Consider the following 8,620-nt stretch of genomic DNA (forward strand, 5'->3'; position numbering starts at 1 on the left):
TATAACTTCCCCCATTGTTGCCTGCTAACACCTGTTATCTGGGAGCACACACTTCCAACAAGCTAAGTATGTAGAAACATAAATAAAAAAAGAGCTATAGCGCTCCCACACTGGATGCAGCCACTGTATTATGCTGAATATTGTTCTTCAGTGAGTAATGAACAAGTGCCTCAGAAACATGATCATATTTCTATTTGCAGTACCACCAATAGACAAACAGAAGGCTGGGATCAACACAGGAGGGAAAAATTAGGTGCACTTGGAGATTACTACATAGTGCCAACATTTTTCTTGGCGTTCAGTTCCTTTGTACCATTATAATCCACATTCCCTTATCTTCTTCTCATTCTGCTCTGCCCATATTCTTTTTGTGAGTAAGAGTATTCGTAGGATTCCCTTAACAACTAACAAAGACCTTATATGATCTAGCCTAACCAAAAGTACAACTGACCATGTGTGATACACACTTTATGGAGCACTTTTTGAGTACCAAGTGGTATACTAAGAACTTCACATATATTTAGTTAGAGACCCAGAGACAGATATTACTAAATACATGAGAACACTGGGCCTAGAAGTTAAAGTATGTCGCCCTGTGGCACACAGCTGTTAAGAGACAGTATCAGAACTCCAGTGAAGGCCTATATTAAATCCAAAATACTTCAAGTCTCTATGCTGTACTGCAGGACCTTCCAGGGCCCACCCGGGAAACAAGTATGTAAGGGACACAAGTGCCTATTGTATGCATTCCTCATGAGCAAGGGATACTGGTAAACAGGAAGGTATGTATCCCATCACTCAACACCAGCAAACAAGTTACAACGTGCGCTCAGTATTGCTGGCTCTTCCCATTCTTTGAGTAAAGCCAAAACTTTGGACTTTTACATGAAATCTTCTGATTATTAAGAACATATACTTTTTATTTCTCTTCATACAATAAGAGCCAGTTAATATGGCCCAGGGGCTCCTTGGTCTACCATAGCTGCCACACTACTTCTTAATTCATATAAGCCTTGGCATCCAGTAAAGCTCCTGACATAGAAGACATTCTTAAGAAAAGTGGTCTCAGAGCTGAGCTCAGTGGTGCAATTGTCGGGCGCCTTGAACAGGAGCAGAGCACACCCCCTTAGCCTTGAGTAATGAGGGTGTGGAACTGGCACATGCAATGCGAAGTAAGTGGGCCTTAACTTCCCTCAGCAAGGAACTGCAGCTCTGGGATTGGGCGTCACCCAACAGGACTGGGCTACACCTCCCTGTTTGTTGTAACACATTCTCTTGCTTTGTTTGGATGGAATATTCTATCGAATGTCTTCCCCTAATAAATACTAGGGTTGAGTGTGCTCGCTCTCTTGCCTCTTGTCTCCCTTGCCCTCCAGCGTGGGAGTTGACACCTGAGGTCTTAGAGCTGTCCCTGGCCCTGGAAAAAGGTATTTCTGTGTTTGGGTGGTCTTTTAGTTGCCGGCCAGTCAGGTGATGACACCCAAAAGACTTGGAAGGCTAACGCAGGAAGATCCCAACTTTAAGGTTGGGAGATACAACTCAGTGGTACAGCACCCCTGGGCTAAATCTCAAGTACCACTACACAAAAAGAAGAAAAAAAAACAAAAAGTAGTCTCAGAAGTAAGTGCATATTGTTCCTCTCCAGCAGTATTTTGCTTGAGACTCCCAGAGTCTACAGTTCCCTGCCAGATTCTTCTTTAAAGCAGATCTGCAGGATAAGGACAGCAGCTACCAATCTTTTCCAATTGATTTAATTCAATTCAGTGTTATTAAAACCAGCTGGCTTTAGGTATAGTCATGTGCAGTCACTTTACTCCAGCAACTGGCCTACTGCAACATTTCCCATAACAGCCCGGGGAAAAGATAAAAGCAAGGCCCCATCAACCTGGCTTACAACCATTTCTGCTCCTGAAAACCACCTGTCAAAGATGTTTTTTATCTAGAAAAGGACTATATGCCCACAATTTAACGCCACTGAATGTGGAAAACACAATACAACCAGTGAGAAAAAGAGGAAAGCAATAAAATACAACTCTCTGGTTGAACACCCAAATCCTCAGTGATATCACAATGTTCACAGAAATGGTGTGCTCTTCATCAATTCCAAAACACTTTTTTTCCTCTGCGTTCTAAGGTGTCAAAATATTTTTTCCAATCGGGACACATAAAAATTGGCATATCCAAAGTTTTTTTTTTTTTTTTCGCGCGCGCACACACACACACACACACACACTTTTTTTTTTTAGTTGTTGATGGACCTTTATTTTATTTACATATATGTGGTGCTGAAAATCAAACCCAGTGTCTCACACATGCTAGGCAAGCACTCTACCACTGAGCCACAACCCCAACCCCTTGTCTTTGAGTTTTTGAAATACAAAAATGCTTGTGTGCAGTAGGTAAGTGAGAGGTGCATAGATTGGAGAAAAAAAGAAAAGCAAAATTTTGAGAAGAGTATCAACCTAGGACATTTAAGTTCCTCCTTCCAAAGGCTTATTTTTTAAGTGATACATAAAACATAAAATTGTAGGTATTAGTAGGGTACTAGGTAATGCTTTAATACATGGACACAGTATATAATGTGTAAGTCAGGTTAAACATCTATTTCTTCAAATATTCTTCATTCTTTATGATGAAAACTGTCAAAATCTTTCTTCTAATTTTTGAAATGTATAGAACATTATTTTTACCTATAGTCACTCTACTGTGCAATAGCACATCAAAACATCCTGTTTCTATCTTAACTGTAACTTAGTACTTATTGATCAAAATGTTACCTTATAATAGTAGTATTATATTAACTAAAACTAGTTCTTTAGGATCAAAGAATGAGTCAAAGAATGAAAGCAAGATCCGGGAGCAGCTGCCTGCCCTAGAAAACCGAGACAATTGTTCCACTCTTAAATGCTTTGGAGTTAGTCCTGAGTCCCTCCCAGCCCTGTTGTACCATCCTTGAAACAGCCACTTAGAAAAGCAGAAGAGCTTTGGTGAGGAGCATCCTCCAGTGTGACCAAAATATATCTAGTAGTTAGGCCTGGAAAATTAACCTGGTAAGTTATGAGGCAAATATTGCCCCCTACTGTGTCAAGGCAACAACAGTACTCAAAGAAAAAAGATAACATATCAGGGATGATATAAAGGAGATTCCTGAACTGGAAGAAAAAAAAGCAAAGAAAATTTGATTAAAAATTTTGATTTTAATGATTCTACTTGAGAATCCTACAGTCCCTCTTCCCACTCTTCCTATCTTAATTAGGAAGACTTCTTTAAATCAGAGTAGAATCAAAATGTTAAGCTTTGTCCCTGTGGAGTCTCTGATGAGATTCTTTTGGAACATACATCCCTTGTGCCTACTTACTACAGAATCTTCTGGCACTAACTGCTACCCAGACAACATAGAAGGACCAGCAAAAAAAAAAAAAAAGTATTATGTATATATGTGTATGTGTGTGTATATGTACATACACACACACGTGACATTTTAGCTGCTAATACTCAAAATCCAGAGAGCAAATAAGAATGAATAGTACTTCCATACATATACAAATCAGTGATAAAACATAAATTCTCCCCAAGTAAAAATAGAGCTCTCCAATCAGTTTGGAATAAAGAAACAGAGCTACTAGATAGGTACCACCACCACTCCTAGAAATCTCAAAGAAAGATCTCTCATATTGTTAGCTTCTTTTAAAGAGCCATCAACTGGAAATGGCATGAGAAAATGGAATGGGATAGTAGCTGTGTACCTTCTGCTCTGGCCCCCACAAATCTGACTTAATATCATGCAATTTGATAATGCAAAATCAGGAAGGAATGAGGGAGGGGTCAGTTAGGGTTGTTAAGGCTTGAAGCAGCTATTTCATTCTGACCTACAACCTCAGTTTAAAAATATTTGGGGTGGGGTACAGGGAACTGAACTCAGGGGCACTTGAACACTGAGCCACATCCCTAGCCCTATTTTGTATTTTCTTTAGAGACAGGGTCTCACTTGGTTGCTTAGCGCCTCGCTTTTGAATCTCGATCCTCCTATCTCAGCCTCCATAGCCATTGGGATTACAGGAATGCACCATAGCACCAGGCTAGAAATATTTTAAAGAGTCAATGGAGTGTGGTGGCACACGCCTGTAATCTCAGCAGCATGGGAGGCTGAGGCAGGAGAATCGTGAGTTCAAAGCCAGCCTCAGCAACTTAGTGAGGCCCTAAGCAACTCAGTGAGACCCTTTCTCTAAATAAAAAAATAAAAAAGGGCTGGATATGTGGCTCAGTAGTAGGTGCCCTTGGGTTCAATCCCTGGTACAAAAAAAGGTCACTGAATTGGGGCACGATGGTACCAGCAACTCATGAGGCTAAGACAGGAGGATCTCAAGTTTGAGGAGAGCCTTAGTAATTTAAGAAGACTCTGTCCCAAAATAAAAAGGGCAGGGGATATAGTTAAGTGGTAAAATGTCCTTGAGTTCAGTCCCCCACTACCACCAAAAAAGCGGAGGTGGGCTGTCACTGAGGCCTTCAGAACAAAACAAAAACCCTTTAAAACTCCTTTCTTTTCTCCCTCAAGTGCCTGGTTCATCTGTGGGTCATTTATATGTTTTTGTTGGGGGGTGGGGAGAGGTACAGGGATGACTGAAGTCTTTGCAATTTTTCTGCAAGTCTGAAATTACATCAAAATAAGAAAATAAAAGCATCCAATGTACAAAAAATATAAAAGTGAAATACTGAAGTCAAAGAGGTAGTCATTCATTTTCACAATTACTCACTTCTAAAAAAGATTCCTTCACATCATGTACTACCAGAAGAATGAGACGTTATACTCCATTTATGTATGATGTGTCAAAATGCATTCTACTATCATGCATAACCAACTAAAACAAACAAACAAAAAATAAATAAACAGTCCTTCAAATAGCAATTTTCTCTAATGCTCTATAATCAGTTTGGTAAACTATAACCCTGTGTGAGACAGCTTTTTTTGTAAATAAATTTGTCTGAACACAGTCACATCCATTCATTTACGTATTTCCCTTGGCTGCTTTGGAGCTAGCAAAGCAAAGTTAAGAGACAAAGCCAGTTAGCCCTTTACAGAAAATGTATGCCCACTTCTGCTCTAAAGTATTTGCTTATGTAAAATTCCTTGAAAAACAAGGTACAATTATTAAGAAACAGAACAACAATAACAATAAAACTATAAATTAAAGTTTTGTGCATTAGTGAATGTTATCAAAAATTATTACTGGAATGTATGATATATCAAAAGTACATAAATGCATTCTATGGTCATATATAACTAATTAAAACAAATTAAAACTTTTTAAAAAATGATTGGGCTAGGAGTGTTAGCTAAGTGGTAGAATGCTCGCCTAGCATGAGAGAGGCCATCCCTAGCACAAGAAACAGAAAGAAAAAGAGGAAGGAGAGAGAGAAACAAGGAGGAAGTAAGGAAAAAAGGGAGGGAGAGAGGGAGAGAAGAAGGATATTAAGCCCTGCTGAAGCCCTCAAGAGGCACACAATTCAAGCTGTAGAAGTCCTAACACTGTAAATGAACATGACTATCTGTTTCCTTCAATTAATATTTTAAATATTTGGAAAGGCGTTATTTATATCAGCTCTATCTTTTGATGACTACTGATGTCTAGGAAGACAATAAAAATAGCAGAAGAAAACTCTTGAACAGAAAAAGTGATCAGGGTAGATGAGATGAACCATCTTTTTTTTTTTTAAAGGTTTCCTTTCAGATTCAATAGACATCAGTTCGAGAAGCAGAAAGTCTGGGAACTGGTCTAGACAGAATGAACAAGTCAGTGACAACTCCTCCCTGTTAAACAATTATACCCTGAAGTCATTCTTTTAGCTGGTTGTCAGATCTCAGAGGAAATCAATATTCTAAAGCAAACAAACATGTTCAGACTTTCTCCAGACATTGGAAACAATCAATCGCCAGAATTGTGGCCTCTTCAGTTAGGGAAAGCCTGCTACCAGAAGCTAAGATGCCACTGGTGCCCCATGCTTAAGGAGTTATTTCCTTGCCTGGTTTCAAAGTCAGGGTGGCATCTGCTATTTCAATTCAGCAGAGCCAAACCCAAACTAACAGCTCCCTTCTCCCCAGGAAATAAAATACAAATTCCTCAGCCTGGCATCCAAAGCTTTGCAGCAGAACTTCTCATTCCTTTTGGATATACTATATGCTCTAGCCCAGTGTTTTTCTTTCTTTTTCTATGTTTTTTGTTTTGTTGTGTTTTGCAGTACTAGGGAATTAACCCAGGGGAGGTCTATACCACTGGGCTACATCCCCAGACCTTTTAAATTTTATTTTGGACACGGTCTCACTAAATTGCCCAGGCTAGTCTTGAACTTACGATTCTCTTAACTCCCAAAGAGCTGGGATTATTGGCATGTACTACTGTACCCAGCAGAACTGAGGAATTAATACACAAGCCTGCGTTCAATTAGCCATTAGAATGACATCATTACACATCATGTAACCTCACTGCATACCTATGAAAGGATGACAGTGAAAAACACAAAGAACATTTTTGCATAATTATAAAAATAGCTTGACTTTGGGGATCCCAGACTACACTTTGAAAAACATTGCTCTAGCTGAATTATACAAACCCTTACTATCCTGATCCTGTACTTATCTTGACTGTTTCTTCTTCCTGGAAAGTTCTTCTCCCTCATCAATGCCTGTAAAAATCTTTCAAAGTTTAAATGCCTTACTCCTACAACCAGAAATTCACCCTCCTCCTTGATACCCCATAGCATTTTGTACCTTTCTTAAGAGACCTTCTCCCAAGCCACCTTATTTTGCAGTCACTTAGAAATATATATAGTCTCTGCTACTGGACTATAAGCTACATGAATGAAAGCAAGTACTGCTTCCAAGACATCTTTTTATCCCCACCAAAACTCACATCCTAACTCACATGTAACAGAGACCAACAAATATTGAAGTGAATCAATCAGCAGCCCTAACTAGAATAGGAAGAAGTAGTAAGACAATTTATCTCTTTGTCCCTCAGTGACCTGGTGACTCTCAGACAAGGTTGCCAGGTGTCAAAAAACTCACACCAAAATTTCTATAGGAACAAAATTTTCAAAAACTGCTTACATCACTCTTCATCATTCTGGTCACTTAAGCCACTCAGGTTAAAGTGCTGACACAGTTGTCCTGATAAATGCAATGCTGCCTGATCCCTGGGAGACTCATTAAATCACACAGTCAGAGGCTGGCTATTTGCCTAGGAAACTATCACCGATGCTCCTAGACTGTATATTGCCAAAAGAGACCTTAGAGAGGAAAGAGGGCAATGAAAGGGGGAATGAAAAGGCAGGAGGTCAAAGAAACTCAGTTGCACTACTGCTTTCATTTCTGAATCTTGCTCTGCAAGCCCAAATCTGTGCCTTAGGCGCATGCTTAGGCTGGGAGATGACAAGCCCTTATTCTTTGTAAAAAATAATTGTGTGTTCTGAAACGACACCTCTGTTATGATTTCTGAATTGACATCTCTGCTTTAAAGCAGAGGCTTCCAAGCCTCCCCATTTCACACACTAGCAATTATCGTTTAAGTTATCCAATGATAGGCACTCATCTGATAACTGCAGGGCCCCCTAGATCTAGGAATGCACTTATAGCACGTGGTGCAGTTGCCAGCAGAGCCTGGCAGACAATTCCTGCTCCTGCTGTGGGGTGGACCAAGGCAAGGCGGCATTGCTAAAAGACTAACCTCAAGGAAAAAAACAGACATAGTACAGAAAGGGCTCATACTGCCTATGGTATAGCTCAGCTTGATTTTACTATCATCAAGCATAAACAATTCATAAGGCTCAAAACAATGCCTTCTAACAGAAAACCTCAAAAATGTCTATACCAAACATTAAAGTACTTCACAATGCCTCTGAGCAGTGAGCAATAGATGGTAAAACATCAGAACACAACATAATCACATAGACACCAAAAGGGAAGAGGCTGGCAACAGAAATTATATATGGTGCACAATCATGTATCCAGCTATATAAAAGTCTTGCTTGAAAAGTCAGCCATGCTCCTCTGGGAACAAATGACCCTCTGCTGTTTGGTGAGTGGTTATTTTTCATACATTCATCAAAATAATTGCTCAGCATTACAATTAGCTCTTACACACTCTCAACATATTACAATATGGTTATGAAACTTTATTTAAAAAAATTCACTTTTGTCTACATATAACTCAAAGGCCCAAAATGATCTACAAGGATGTCTACATTCAAATCCATTTTTGCCAGCAGGCTTGGAAAGTCTATTCACAGACCTGACTTGTTTTCAAATCAAGAATTTAGATCAGAGGCTTTTCACTAGAAGATGAGTAAGAGCAGGTCTATGAATAAAAAGTTCCACAGCTAGCTCTGATACTCGTATGCACACATGTTCCACAAGCAAGAGCTGGTATATATAGGTTCAAACCTTAATTAAGAGGCAGTGCATCCTAATCGACTGATTAAAAAAAAAAAAAAATCAAGGAGAAACTTACAGAATTCCATAACCATGACTTCTCAGTGAACTTTTTTTTTTCGGGGGGGGGGGGAAGACTTTAAGGGGGATAAAACCCAGAGGCTATTGCAATCCAAACCTGAGCCATGCATACAT

General features: G+C 39.4%; 1 protein-coding gene across 9 annotated transcripts in view; it reads right to left on the reverse strand.

Moving 5' to 3' along the window:
• The window catches only part of Ambra1 (autophagy and beclin 1 regulator 1), a 182,180-nt gene that overhangs the window by 116,299 nt on the left and 57,261 nt on the right, over positions 1–8,620 (reverse strand). The gene's annotated exons all lie outside the window — the stretch shown is intronic.

The sequence above is a fragment of the Marmota marmota genome, unplaced genomic scaffold (assembly GCF_001458135.2).
Source record: "Marmota marmota marmota unplaced genomic scaffold, marMar, whole genome shotgun sequence".
Classification (NCBI taxonomy): domain Eukaryota; kingdom Metazoa; phylum Chordata; class Mammalia; order Rodentia; family Sciuridae; genus Marmota; species Marmota marmota.